Below are 15,618 nucleotides of genomic sequence, written 5' to 3' on the forward strand. Positions count from 1 at the left end.
ACATGTAAACACACCCACTTGTATGGGATAAGGTGAATGACCGCTAAGGTCCTCCTTTGTTAGTATGCTAATTCTCCTTTGATTGTTCTGGATAAAGGATATGACCGGAACCATGACTACTCCGTGCCTTCATTGTTATGTATCACGGGTACCATGGCTACTATGTGCCTCCTTTGTTAGTATGCTAATTCTCCTTTGTTAGTTACAGTACGTTTGATTGTTCTGGATAAAGGATGTGACCGGAACCATGACTACTCCGTGCCTTCATTGTTATGTATCACGGGTACCATGGCTACTATGTGCCTCCTTTGTTAGTATGCTAATTCTCCTTTGTTAGTTACAGTACGTTTGATTGTTCTGGATAAAGGATGTGACCGGAACCATGACTACTCGGTACCTTCATTGTTATGCATCACGGGTACCATGGCTACTAGGTACATCCTTTGTTAATATGCTAATTCTCCTTTGTTAGATACCGTACATTTGATTGTTCTGGATAAAGGATATGACCGGAACCATGACTACTCCGTTCCTTCATTGTTAAGGGATTAGAGAGCGCAAGGCCGCTTGTTATGCTAATTATCTTCATTGTTTGTTACGGAAGAGGTTACTCACCTTAGGTAAAGGTTTAAACTCAGTCGCTACGTTATCGCGACGATTGATTGACTTTTATTGAATAAAACCGCTGTTCCAAAGGCGACTGGGTGTAAACCTTTACCTAAAGTGTCTAACTTGCGGGTAAAACAATGAAGAGAATTAGCATAACACTGAGCGGGCTTGCGCAGTTGAGCAGTCTCTCTAATCCCTTACGCAAACTAACCATGGTGTGGTGGGGAGGTGGTGGATGGGGGGCAGTGGCGGCGGCAGGCATTTTTCGGGGGTACAAGGGTGGGGAGGGGCGAAGTGAATTTCAGGGTGGTGAATCAACCCATTTTGCGCAAAATTGGAACAAAAGGTATTTTTTATCTCAATTTCTGGTTCTTTATTGTGGGTTTATGTGAGTTGATTTATAACTTGGCTTCTTTAAACAAGATTTGTACATCAATTGATCTTTTTAAATACAATTAAGCATGCTGCCAAATACCGATAGATATACTATGTAGGGTTAGTTATCTTTTAAGTGGTCAAACGCTCATCATAATACATGTAATATTATAATCACTATTTTAACTCAATTTCTGTTTGTGTATTGTACCAAACGAAAACCGAAGAGATTATGTGAGTTGATTTATAACTTGGCTTCTTTAACAAAGATTTGCTCATTAATTAATTTATATGCATGCAGGAGCCGCAACAACGCTATTAGCGTTGTTGCGGCTCCCGTATGCATATGTACCGTAGATATTGATGAATAGACTTACGGTTAAAAGTCAATCAGCTGTAAAATTTGAAGTAGATTCACGTGCGTGACGCACCACGAATACAGGCTGATATCAATCAATAAATCCCACCGTTAAGTCTTTATAAATGTGACCCTAAAGTTGTGCCTCATACATCAATAGAGGCCCTGCATGAAATTATCGATTGGCTCCAAACAAAGGATTTGAGCCGGTGTCCTTCACCGTAGTTATGGCGGAGTGCAGTCCATTCAATCAAATGTTGTCATCAACCTATTTGATCGTAGTCATGGTAGTGCAGGGTTATGTGTGTGAGTGAACTGTCACGGTAGATTGCAATCATGCTTTTGTTGAATGCATTTGAGTAGTCCGCCATATTTACGGGATGATACGTCACATGCAAGGCCTCTATTATAGAGCTGGGTGGGTGCTGTCCACTATATCTGTCAGGTCGGGGATAAAGAGGAAGGGATAAGCATCCTAGTCTGCTGCCCTCTTTTGAAATATGTATCCTAGGTCTAGACAATAGGCGGATTAGCGGCCATTTTGTCTTCGACATGATTTTATTCACGTGTCCTTATACTTTAGTACACAAATATATAAGTTAACAGGTTTACAATATTAAAACTATATTTTGAATATACAATATATTCTGTAGTAAATCGATCAAATGACGGTGATTGTTCATGTATTATATGCTTCATAAAATTAAACTGTCTGACCAGCTAGTATTCTCCTCCGCCGTCAGTATGATTCCAGACACTCCACGTACCGTGTTGCGAAGGTGGTGGAGACTAAAGCTGTACATGTATTGACGAACACGCATGCGTTAAAAAATATGTAGCCTAGGTCGAACAATAGCGTGACGTAGTTTCCGGCATTGTTCCTATGCACTTTCACCCTCCTGGTCAGGTTTCAAGGTTTGATAGACACTCATGGTGTTTGAATTGGTCAAGCGTCCTCATTGCTCATAATAATTATTTTATTGATGGAATCGGGGCAAGTTTTGTTTTAAATATAAAATAGGGTCTTTTGATGATAGTGATGAAATTGGGAACATCATCTAAATCTAATTCCACCCTTTTCCCCCTTCTCTCATCTCCGGCCGGGGCTTTCCCTCCCCGCTCGCGATTATTTTTTTCGTACATCATATTTGAAAATTATTTCCGTTTTTGATAATCAAACACGGAATAAAGCAAAACTCTGAAAAATCAACTGATTTTACCACATGCGTTACAAATATATAGGCCTAATTATGATGTACGAAAAATAATCGCCCTGCTCCTATCCTGTCCTCGATTTCTTTTCTTCGCCTTTCCTCTCCTCTCCTCTCATCTCCACAGATGTCCGCATTTTTCTCAAATGTTCCTCAAAGCTTAAGTTTTTGGGTAGGCGTACACACCGTCAGTCCAAACCACTGTCAGTCCGAATTTTTAGGGTTTCTAACCCTAACACTAACGCTAAACCTAACCCTAAACCTAACTCTAACTTAACCCGAACCATAAAAATTAGGACTGACGGTGGTTTGGTCAGCCCCCCCGCCAAATGGGTTGATCCCCCCTCCTGAAATTCACTTTGCCCCTCTGCGGACTCTGCCATTGTAGTTGGTAACTTCAGTCAAAGGCGGTCAGCCTCCCCCTCAGCCTAGAGGAAAAGAGGGTGTATGTTGTGTTTCATTGAGTTGTGTGTGGAGAGAGAAGAAAGGGAGGGTGGGGTGAGAAAGGGACCGGGAGATGAGGGACAGGCGAAGAGGGGTAGGAAAAATTGGATCAAGTTCCCAATAGCGGCACCACTTTCACCAAAAGACCCTTGAAGTTTTATTAACTGAACTAATAATATCGAGTTCAAATAGTGATAATAATTATTATTATTATGAGAGAGGGGGCGCCTGACCACTTCCAATGACAGTATAATAAGCCATCTGCTGAATTCTATTTAAAAAAGATAAATTAATGAGCAAATCTTTGTTAAAGAAGCCAAGTTATAAATCAACTCACATAATCTCTTCGGTTTTCGTTTGGTACAATACACAAACAGAAATTGAGTTAAAATAGTGATTATAATATTACATGTATTATGATGAGCGTTTGACCACTTAAAAGATAACTAACCCTACATAGTATATCTATCAGTTAGCAGCCTGCACAACCGATTCTTTTGTTTGGCAAGGCTCACTCAGTCATTTAATGAGGCAATACAAACGATCGAATTTGGTGTTGAAATGAGCTAAATTTTTAGTTACACCTTTTCGATGTAAAATTAATTTTCTCGGCCAAATGAAAAGCAATCATTTTCATTTTTTCAGTAAATGTCAGGAAAAATTGTAGTGCTTGATACTGTATTTTTTTTTCAAATTCTATTGTTAAACTTAGGCGTGAAATTTAGTCATTTAGTGTAAGATTTTCGATTTTGATAGGCTTAAACTCTGTCCGCGAGCCTTTTTTTGGATCAACCTTTTAGCTTTTCAAAGTAAGATAGTTCGCTAATGAAGGATTTTTCCCAACTTTCTAACGCACATCACCGTGAGCGATATATCATAGTTTTGTCAGAATTTTCGTTTTCATTTCACTATTTTAACTGCCGGCTGACCATTTTTCAAAATCAACGAGTGAAATCTAAGGCTAATACTAGCATTGTGGATCGATATCCCTGGGTTTAATAGGAATACCGGCATGGCTACAGTGTTGCTAGAACTTCAATATAGCAAAGAAATTCCCAGGCCTATAGCGCTCCTACTGATCATGTTTAACCAGAACACTCAATTGGGGATTTGGGCTACCAAATCGCTGGTCGGGCAATTTGCTTTCAATGGAAAATTGACCTGGATAAACAACAAAGGAAATATCGACTATTTCTGTTGGTTGCTCTCGAGATAATAAGTAATGAGTTAGACATTTTCGGAGTATGAAGGGAAAAAGGGTAAAATAAAACGGAAATTCTAACAAAACTATAATATATAGACCCACACGATGTGCTTTACAGAGGTGGGAAATATCTTTCTTTAGCAAACTATATTAGTTTGAGACGCTAAAAATGAATTCCGTAAAAAGCTCGCGTGCGAACTGAAGGCCTATAAAAATCAAAAATATCACACTAAAAGACACAATTTGATGCTTAATTTTAACACCAGGATTTGTAAAAAAAATTTATATCCAAGCACCAAGTTTTTAACTGACATTACTGAAGAAAAAAAAATATTGCTTTATATTTGACCGAGAAAATTAATTTCATAGCAAAAAGGTGTATCTCTGAATTGTGCTGATTTTAACATGTATCGATCGACTTTCAGCGCGACTAAGCATTTCTAAAGAATCGGTTGTCCAGGCTGCTAACTGCTATCGGTATTTGGCAGCATGCTTAATTGTATTTAAAAAGATAAATTGATGTACAAATCTTGTTTAAAGAAGCCAAGTTATAAATCAACTCACATAAACCCACAATAAAGAACCAGAAATTGAGATAAAAAAGACCTTTTGTTCCAATTTTGCGCAAAATGGGTTGATTCACCACCCTGAAATTCACTTCGCCCCCTCCCCACCCTTGTACCCCCGAAAAATGCCTGCCGCCGCCACTGCCCCCCCCCCATCCACCACCTCCCCCACCACACCATGGTTAGTTTGCGTAAGGGATTAGAATGACTGCTCAACTGCGCAAGCCCGCTCAGTGTTATGCTAATTCTCTTCATTGTTTTACCCAAAGAGCTTTTAAATAGAAATAGAGTCGCAATAGATTATATAATCTTTTGTTCGTTTGATGCCGATTAGAAGTTGCGACAGGCTATTCATAAAAGTGGTACCATTGTTTGGAATAAAGGGGTTCCGCCATTAAATTGGTCACTGATCCGGCATCATATTAACGCTCTACACAACAGGCGAGTATCAATAAGTGACCACACTACAGTCATGTGTAAGGGCAGTCATGTGTAAAAGTGGTACCATTGTACTCATGTATCCCAAATGTGTGCTTGTGTGGGTCTGAAGACTATAGGAGGCTTTAGCTGTCGATGCAATCATCTTTACCACCCACCTGACGATAGGCGTTTCATTTAAATAAATTGAATGCTCTTGGTGATCGATTACACACAGGAGGGTGAAAGTGCATATAGGAACAATGCCAAAAACTACGTCACGCCGGTCATGCTATTGTTCGACTTAAACTACATCATTCGCCATTTTGTAAATATTAACGCATGATCGTTGCTTTGAAGTTTCCACCGGATAGTCTGTGGATAGCGCAAGAGCATGCTTTGACCATGCGCAAAAAAATGAATATCATGAAGATGCTTAAGATTGATTCTTAGATGTTTCAAAAATTACCGTCATATTGCATAGATTCATCAAAGAATGGTTTGAAGTACTAACCTTATTTAGTAATTTTAAAAAATCGGGAGAATTTTACAAAATCAATGTTTTTACCTGTCGGTATTACAACTCGTGAAACACATTAGTGATGTGCCTGGGTGACCTAATCTACCAACCTTTAACGTTTCCTCTATGAACTCTAACCCTCCTGCAATATGGCGCCTATTGTCTAGAGTTAAACTACATCATTCGGTGTGTTACGTAATAGCTACGATGCCTATCCCTTTATATCCCTGTTACACACTAGAATTTATGAAGGCTGCCATGTCCAGTCTATACATCTATATTACACTATAATGGTAATCGTTATACGTATACATGTAAGTATAAGTATAGGCATATAAGTTGTTTTTAAGAAATTTCCATTTAATTTCATTTTAAGAAGGAGATTGGTATATTAGGCATATACAATAACTAAACACATAACAGCACTGGGCAGCCATTCGACGATGTCAATGCCTTTATTCGTTACGTAATTAAAACGCCCAGTCAGATGTATTTCACACCTACCAAACACAACTCACCCAATTTCGCAAATTGGACGTTGAATGTACACTCTCATGAATATTGATTGGCAACATTTTCCAATATGTCAGCGCTCTAATCGGAAACAATAGAACAATAGACCCTGCAGAGCGTTGGTTTTACCCGCAAGTTAGACACTTTAGGTAAAGGTTTACACCCAGTCGCCTTTGGAACAGCGGTTTTATTCAATAAAAGTCAATCAATCGTCGCGATAACGTAGCGACTGAGTTTAAACCTTTACCTAAGGTGAGTAACCTCTTCCGTAACAAACAATGAAGATAATTAGCATAACAAGCGGCCTTGCGCTCTCTAATCCCTTAACAATGAAGGAACGGAGTAGTCATGGTTCCGGTCATATCCTTTATCCAGAACAATCAAATGTACGGTATCTAACAAAGGAGAATTAGCATATTAACAAAGGATGTACCTAGTAGCCATGGTACCCGTGATGCATAACAATGAAGGTACCGAGTAGTCATGGTTCCGGTCACATCCTTTATCCAGAACAATCAAACGTACGGTAACTAACAAAGGAGAATTAGCATACTAACAAAGGAGGCACATAGTAGCCATGGTACCCGTGATACATAACAATGAAGGCACGGAGTAGTCATGGTTCCGGTCATATCCTTTATCCAGAACAATCAAACGTACGGTAGGAGAATTAGCATACCAACAAAGGAGGCACCTTAGCGGTCATTCACCTAATCCCAGAGAAGTGGGTGTGTTTACGTAGGCCTACTTGTAAGTTCACTCCCGGGAGAGGAGCGAGTGGAGGTGAGAGGGAATGAGAGAGACGGGGTGGGTGGATTGGGGCCATATGTGGGAGAGAGAAGAAAGGGAGAGAGAGCAGATAAGGAAAGGGGATGGACTGGGAGAGGAGGAAGAATTAATGTTACAGGAGGGAAGCGGACTCTGCCATTGTAGTTGGTAACTTCAATCAAAGGCGGTCAGCCCCCCCCGCCCCCGCCTAGAGTGAAAGAGGGTGTGTGTGTGTGTATTTCATGGAGTTGTGTGTGGAGAGACTGAGAAGAAAGGGAGGGTGGGGTGAGAAAGGGACCGGGAGATGAGGGACAGATGAAGAGGGAAGGAAAATTGGATTAAGTTCCCAATTGCGGCACCACTTTCACTAAAATACCTTTGAAGTTTTGTTAACTGAACTCATAATATCGAATTGGTTCAAATAGTGATACCCCGGTAATAATAATTATTATTATCATGAGAGAGAGAGAGAGAGAGAGAGAGAGAGAGATCAGTGGCGTACCGTGGCCGCCCCTACCCCTGGGGCTGAAGAAAATTAAATTTTGGAGTCCTTCCTCAAACAGCCCGAAAAGGAGGTCTGAAAAGTGAAGAGCAAAAAAAAAAGAAAATGAAAAAGCGTTAGCTTTTAGCGCCCTAAAACAAATGTATAGTACCATTTTTTCCAAGTTTTTTATACTATTTAAAATTTGTTCGCCCTTTTTTTCTTTACTAATTCTTTTTGCCGCCCTTCTTCTTTTTGCCGCCCTTCTTCTTTTGCCGCCCCTTCTTTTTGGCCGCCCCTACCTTGACCCCGGGGGGCTGGCGCCCCCAAAAGCCGCCCCCCCCCAAATACTCGCATGGAGAGAGGAAAGAGAGGGGCGCCTGACCACTTCCAATGACAGTATAATAAGCCCTATATATCAGTATTTGGCAGCATGCTGAATTCTATTTAAAAAGATAAATTGATGTGCAAATCAATCTTGTTTAAAGAAGCCAAATTATAAATCAACTCACATAACCCCGTTTGTTTTCGTTTGGTACAATAAACAACCAGAAACTTTTTGCTCCAATTTTGCGAAAAATGGGTTAATTCTACCCACCCCTGAAATTTACTTTGCCCCCTCCCACCCTTGTACCCCCGAAAATGCCTGTCGCCGCCACTGCCCCCCCCAACATTCCCCCACCCCCCACCCCACCACTTATATGGTTAATTTGCGTAAGAGATTAGATAGACTGCTCAGCTGCGCAAGCCCCGCTCAGTGTTATGCTAATTCTCTTCATTGTTTTACCCTACAGGTTAGACACCTTAGGTAAAGGTTTACACCCAGTCGCCTTTGGAACAGCGATTTTATTCAATAAAAGTCAATCAATCGTCGCGATAGCGTAGCGACTGAGTTTAAACCTTTACCTAAGGTGAGTAACCTGTTTCGTAACAAACAATGAAGAGAATTAGCATAACAAGCGGCTTGCGCTCTCTAATCCTTTACGGAAACTAACAATGAAGGCACGGAGTAGCCATGGTTCCGGTGTTATCCTTTATCCAGAACAATCAAATGTACGGTATCTAACAAGGAGAATTAGCATATTAACAAAGGATGTACCTAGTAGCCATGGTACCCGTGATACATAACAATCAAGGTACCGAGTAGTCATGGTTCCGGTCATATCCTTTATCCAGAACAATCAAACGTACGGTAACTAACAAAGGAGAATTAGCATACTAACAAAGGAGGCACATAGTAGCCATGGTACCCGTGATACATAACAATGAAGGCACGGAGTAGTCATGGTTCCGGTCATATCCTTTATCCAGAACAATCAAACGTACGGTAACTAACAAAGGAGAATTAGCATACTAACAAAGGAGGACCTTAGCGGTCATTCACCTAATCCCACAGAAGTGGGTGTGTTTACATGTTCGTTTAATTTCGAAAGTAACTGGCGAGTGTGTCCACACAAGACGTTGGCCTACTTGTAAGTTCACTCCCGGGAGAGGAGATAGTGGAGGTGAGAGGGAATGAGAGAGACGGGGTGGGTGGGTTGGGGCCACGTGTGGGAGAGAGAAGAAAGGAGAGAGAGCAGATAAGGAAAGGGGATGGACTGGGAGAGGAGGAAGAGTTAATGTTACGGGAGGGAAGGGTACTCTAGCATTGTACTTGGTATAACTTCAATCAGCAGGATCAGTTTTCCACACACACACACCTAGAGGGTAAGAGGGGTGTGTGTGTGGGGTGTGTGTGTGTGAGTGTGTGAGTGGGGTGAGAGAGACGGGGTGGGTGGGTTGGGGCCATATGTGGGAGAGAGAGAAGAAAGGGAGAGAGAGAGAGAGAGAGCATTATGATGAGAGAGATAGAGAGGGCGTCTGACCACTCCAAAGGCCAGTATAATCAGCCCTATATCATCCCTTCGGTTTTTATTTAGTACAATAGAAATTGAGATAAAAAAAATACCTAATTTAAACAAATACATATAGGCGGCGCCGCGGGGGGGGGCATGGGAGAAAATTAGTTGATTTAGCCCCCTCCCTATGCCCCCGAAAAAAATCATGGCCCGCCATTGTTTATGACATAGTACACAAAAAAGTATGCAAATGTAAACTTGTGGCGCCAATTTTGAGCAAAAGTTGTCTACCCCACCCCAGACATTCACTTTGCCCCTATCCCCGAAAGAGAAATTCATGCCGCCCCACCCTACCCCCCCCCCCTCTTCTTGAGAGGAGCCTGAGAGAGGGTGAGATATTAGACCTACTATTATATATGTATAGATGCACAAACCACAAACCCTCTCATTGTTATGTGTATATACTTTGGATTCGATTTCAAGTGGGATTTATTGATTGATATCAGCACGCTCTTCGTGGTGTGTCACGCATATTGAGTACTTCAAATCATACAGCTGATTGACTTTTAACCGTAAGTCTATTCATCAAAATCTACGGTGCATATGCATACGGGAGCCGCAACAACGCTATTAGTAAAAGCATGGAAGAAAGATTATCGCTCAAGTTTCTTCCATGGTAAAGGCATCTATTATTATATTGCATCGATGATACGGAACAAAGAAAAAAGTGTGTTATCACTAATGTTCAAACACCCCTTACTGTAAATAGATTATCCCATCAAAAGTTTCAAGTCATTAGGAATATTCGCCTGGACCCATATATCTTGCTGTAAAACAGTCAAAATTGAATAAAAGTAGACAAGAAAAAATATTTTTTCATCGCTTTACTTAAAATTTCTGTTAGGTCTGACAGTGTTTATCAACTTTTCTTTCATGACTTTTTGCCAAAGTGAAAACTTTTCGAAATAAATCATAAAAACCGGGTCTCTAAGTCAATTGGACAGACAGTAGCGTTGCCTTGCATTGCATTCCGTTGTCGAGTTACTTAGGCTACTATTTCCTTTAACTTAAGGGATCTAGAATGAGCGTTTATGGCGTTTCGACAGTATTTTTTGTGGGACATGAGAGCATCTCAGACGTATCGAATTGCATTCTGAATACGAAGCATGTCTTTCTGATATCAAATAATTTTCATTTTTTGAAATTCACGATATAATACAAATTTTCAATTGTTCGTCGGCTTTTCATCCCACCTTTAAGTATAAATCATCAGATTTATAAAGTTTACTTCAAGTACTGTTAAATATCAACAATATCAATTTTAATTAATTTGCAAAAAAATGTGTATTACATTGCGAATTTCAAAAAATCAAAATTATTTGATATCAGAAGGACATTCTTCGTATTCAGAATGCAATTCGATATGTCTGATGTGCTCTAATGTCCCACAATAAATACTGCCTCATTTCAAATATATAGTTTTAGTTTTGGTTTTGGTTTTGGTCACGTGGTTTCCTATTGTCCTGCCTAACCACTTGAATCATAAGATATCGAACTCATTGTTTCTACCTTTTGTTTAAAACCGAACATTTGTGTCAGTCAGTTTCGGTTTTGGTTTCAGTTTCTTATAAGTGGTGTGGATCGTAAAATTATTTGATTTGAAGTTACCTACTCTAAGTATACAAAAGAAATGTTTAAATTTCGCAGTGCAATATTCACGAGCAGAGAAGTCGAACAAAGCAGTCTACATTTGAAAGCATTGATTTAGTTTGAAAGCATTGACTTGAGACTACGAATTAGCTAAGCTGATTTCACTGTGAAAATATATAGACCATCGAAATATTTCCACAGACATTACAATAGGCACTTGACAGATTATGACTTCAGTGATATAAACACTATTATACACCATTCTATTTATGTGCATGTCGCATGACGGAAGATCAATATCATAGAAAGCTGGTTTAAACTAACTTTTATTCAATTTATTTATTAGAGAATAGAGAGAGAGAGAGATAGAAGAGATCGCCAGGGAAAGAGGGTATGTGTGTGTGAGGGGGAAGGGGTAAGGGTAGGGAGAAAGAGAAACAGAGGGGAGAGAGCATTAGAAGTGGGAAGGGAAGGAGGGGAGAGGGGGGCTCAAGAGTGGAGTGGAATAATAGGGAAGAGTCGATATCGAGTGTGGGGAGGGGGAGGAGGAGGTTATATATAGGTGGCGGAGGGAACATAGGTAAGAGGTATGGGTTGTGCTTTCCGGGGAATAATCTAATTCATAATCAAATCATCTACATCATCATGCATCGTTTATATTTCAGACAAATAAACAAAACACCCCCACCCCCACCCCACAATATATGCACATGATGTCTATGCATAACTTATCAAACAAATCTCGGAACTCGGCTGTAATTTTATGGTGTCATGGAAGTGTGCCAGCTACGGCAGAGAACATCAAAAGTCGTCCGCGTTGATAGATATCGATAATGAAAATGTTAGCACAATAGGCTATTATATACGTATGGTTATAGGCCATTATACTTTTGATTATATATACCCTCTTGTGTCCTCCCAGCACAATAGTGTTATGATTGCATACCAGTTCATCTCCACATTTTAATCCCTTGATTTTTGGTTTCTGAACAATAGAGAAACCAAAACTATATATGTGACCGTACAGCACGAATGAGCCGTAAATTCCCTAAATTGTATTCTGAGTTACAGCGTAAAATGTATACGAATGTCGTATTCAATGTCGTTGAAGGAGCAAAGTTTAACAAACTATAACCCCGCTTCTGGGTATCGTTTGAAGTCAAATGATATACCATTTTAAAGCTTATGATGTATATTTGTTAAACATGAAATAAAACAAAATTGACCGGGGGAGGAATTTACGGCTCATTCGCCGTGAACGGTCACATATTTGAAATGAGGGACTGTCCAAACGTTCATACCCCTTCCCTTAATAAAAAGAAACGAAACAAGTTAGATTTAAAATTCTACCAAGGATCCACCGGGGTTCGAACCAGCAACCTATCAATCCATAGTCGAGTCACTACACACTATGCTACAAGTGGTTGTGCTAGAAAGCCGTCTATTTATTATACTTATTGTTTACGGAATAAGGCGCGCGCACACGGTATACTATTACTAGTATATTACCAATGAATAACCCTAACCCTAACCCTAATCCTAATCATAACCCTAACCCTAACACTAATCCTAACCCTAACCCCAACCCTAATCCTAACCCTAATCCTAACCCTAACCCTAACACTAACACTAATCCTAACCCTAATCCTAATCCAAACCCTAATCCTAGTCCTAGTGCTCTGCGCAGGTACGCCGGGCAAAACATGCACCGGCTAAACGCTTGCAAGCTTTTCTTTTTTTCTTTTGTTTGAAGAGGGTTGGTGCTTTCAGCTGATGTGGCTATGTGCACCACCTGCTGTACAATACTCTCGTGAACAATACCTTTGTTTCCATACAATACCACGAATACTTTGGGTCCTTTCATCTTTTCTGTTTCTGTTTCGGTTTCCGGTTTCGGTTTCGGATCTCATTGTTATTTTGAAGTGTTAGCATGGTACGTGTGAACAATCCTTTTATTCTAGTCTTTTGTTGACTACAGAAAAGTTGAACGAAGATAACTTCTGTTTCGGTTTCGGGAGTTATGTTAATTTCTGGCAGGAAAAAAAGTGAGATGATAGGGTTGATGCTAATCTAGACAAAAGAAGTGTCTAAATTTTACGGTCGTAAATTCGCGATAAATTGTACGGCTTCAATTGACTTGCGTTGGGTGTATAGGTACTCCAGCCTAAGCGGGAGTAGATTGTGAAAATTGCCCAACGTAGAAATATATACATTAACACGAGTAATCAGTGTTGGCAAGAATTACGTACTTGTTCGTGCAATCGCGCAAAAATCGGTTATATTATGATTATGTAGCGATTAAACGGGGAATTGTTTTCGTCCCAAATACACCTTAAAACTTGGTAATATGCAACACCAGAGAAGTGCGTTGAAGTGAAACTAATAGGATTTCTTTCATTGAATTGGTAATCTGATAATTGCTTCAGGCAAAATTGCCAGACTCAAAATCTATTTTAAATGTATATTATATGAGAGAGTGGGGATGCTAGACGAGGAGATGATCTGGCGGAGGGGAGGGGAGGGGAGGGGAGGGGAGGGGAGGGGAGGAGGAGGAGGAGAGGAGAGGAGAGGAGAGGAGAGGAGAGGAGAGGAGAGGAGAGGAGTGGAGATCGAGAGAAGAGAGGGGGCGAGCAGAGCAGTGGAGATCGAGAGAAGAGAGGGGGCGAGTAGAGCAGGGAGGAGTTTATTCCGTTTATTTTGATTTTTCCACGTTGATCATAGGCCTTCTGCTAAAACAGTGAGAGGGGGAGAAGGGTAAAGGAAATACAACATCCAATATAATTCAGATATCCACATAATTCAAAAGATGGCACAGGTGAGAGCTGGGGTCCTTTTTTTTAAAGTAAGAGTGAGTAAGATTGCCCACTTGAGACGCCAGTGTTGCATATAATTGACTTATCCAACCTTTATTGACAGACATAAGTGTGATTGACAGCACCTATTATTACCTCTTCAAATGAGAAGCATGATGCCCCAAACGTAACAATGAAGTCAACTTACACACCATCCTACTTAATCCCTTGCGTTTTCGTTTCTGAACAATAGAGCTCCCGAAACAGAAAACTTGAAACGAGGGTTTATACGGTTCACTTCACCTTGGTTATGCTATGCTGTACATATTTCCAAACGGTTACTTTTACGTTAATTCTTCTCGGATGCTCAATTCCTTGCACTCAATTCAAAACCAAACGTAGTCTTCTCAGAGCCACACCAGGCCGAATCAGCAGAAGAAGTGGCTAGACCGTGGCCAAAACTATACATGGTCTCCGACTACGCCGAAATCTTCGCTTCCACGCCTGTTCCCCATTGCACAAGTTAGCGTTACCCATCCGACACCACGTGGAGGTTTGGGTTGGGTTGCTCGCGAGCAATTACTATGCCAGCTCTGCGGGCCTTGCCGGACCAACGCTTGCAAGCGGGTTAGCCAGTGCCTTTTATAGTGCTTACAAGCGATAAAAAGTGTGACAACGGGGTGAATCAATGGTGTACGTAAACCGTGCCCTCTATTATAGTTCAGTTAAGGGGGTACTACACCCCTCAATAAATTTGTGTCTATTTTTGCATTTTTCTCAAAAACTAAGAACACAGCGGTAACAAAAGTTACGTATATTATAGGGGCAAGGAATCCAATTACTACACTGGAATTTCAGTGACCTGTGACAAGCGGTTCGTTATTTATGATAAGAAAAGAGGTACCGCTAGGATGTACCTCATTTCCAATCATATATACTGAACCGCTTGCCTTGAGTCACTAAAATTTCAGTATAGTAATTGGATTCCTTGCCCCAATAATATACATAACTTTTGTTACTAGTGTGTTATTATTTTTTGAGAAAAATGCAAAAATAGTCACAAATTCACCACAGGGGTGTAGTACCCCCTTAATAATACTCTGTGAGCATAAAATTAGAAAAGGAGTGCATGGGACCGATAGAAAGCAGTTGTGTCCGGGAGTGGTATAATATGACCCAGATAAAGTTTATGCCTGTACTTCGCGCTGGTTAAAAACTAATCACTAATAGAAAAATAAGGCCAATATAAAAAACAGTTTTCAGAATGAAGTCTCAAGATTAAGATAATAACAAAACAAAAAGTTTTGGAAAGAATGTTTTTGGTATGATGTACCAAAAAAATGCCAAAAAATCCGTTTTGATTAATTTCTTCATAGTTGTTGTTTTACACCAAATCTGTATTTATATTCAGATTCCTTGATGTCTTGCCGTTAAAAAAATATACTTTTATACAGGATGTTATACGTCTTGCGTGAATAACTACAAAACTATGGCACTTTTACTGCATGCATGTCTGAGAGAACACAGTCACCTTAATTGGGGTGTGTCGGGAGATGGTGTAAAATAATTATAAAATAATAAAATAATGACAGGAATTGTGCTTTCTATTAGTTTACATTGCGGCGCTCATAATGTATTACGTAATGAATTAGCCTAAAATGGCGGATTTAATGAAGCTGAGTCTTGATTTGAAAGGGCAAAATTTCTCAATTTTAGCAACCGATTCTGGTATTATCACATTTTCTGAGGTTTCGTCAGTGTTCGTCCACAGCAGCTAAAGGGAGTGTCCCATCATGCATTGCAGTCTATCTGCTTGCTCCATAGCAAATGTATACAAAATATAAACAAAGAGCCGCTTAGATATTGAGAGCT

At 40.2% G+C, this 15,618-nt stretch overlaps 1 protein-coding gene across 1 annotated transcript in view; it reads right to left on the reverse strand.

Annotated features, from left to right (window-relative positions):
• The window catches only part of LOC140162716 (uncharacterized), a 42,332-nt gene extending 28,264 nt beyond the window's left edge, over positions 1 to 14,068 (reverse strand). Inside the window, exon 1 of the mRNA XM_072185999.1 lies at positions 14,050 to 14,068. The gene's annotated coding sequence lies outside the window, so the exon portion shown is untranslated. The remainder of the gene's footprint in view (positions 1 to 14,049) is intronic.
• Between the last annotated feature and the right edge of the window lie 1,550 nt (positions 14,069 to 15,618).

Source organism: Amphiura filiformis, chromosome 10 (genome assembly GCF_039555335.1).
Source record: "Amphiura filiformis chromosome 10, Afil_fr2py, whole genome shotgun sequence".
Lineage (NCBI taxonomy): Eukaryota > Metazoa > Echinodermata > Ophiuroidea > Amphilepidida > Amphiuridae > Amphiura > Amphiura filiformis.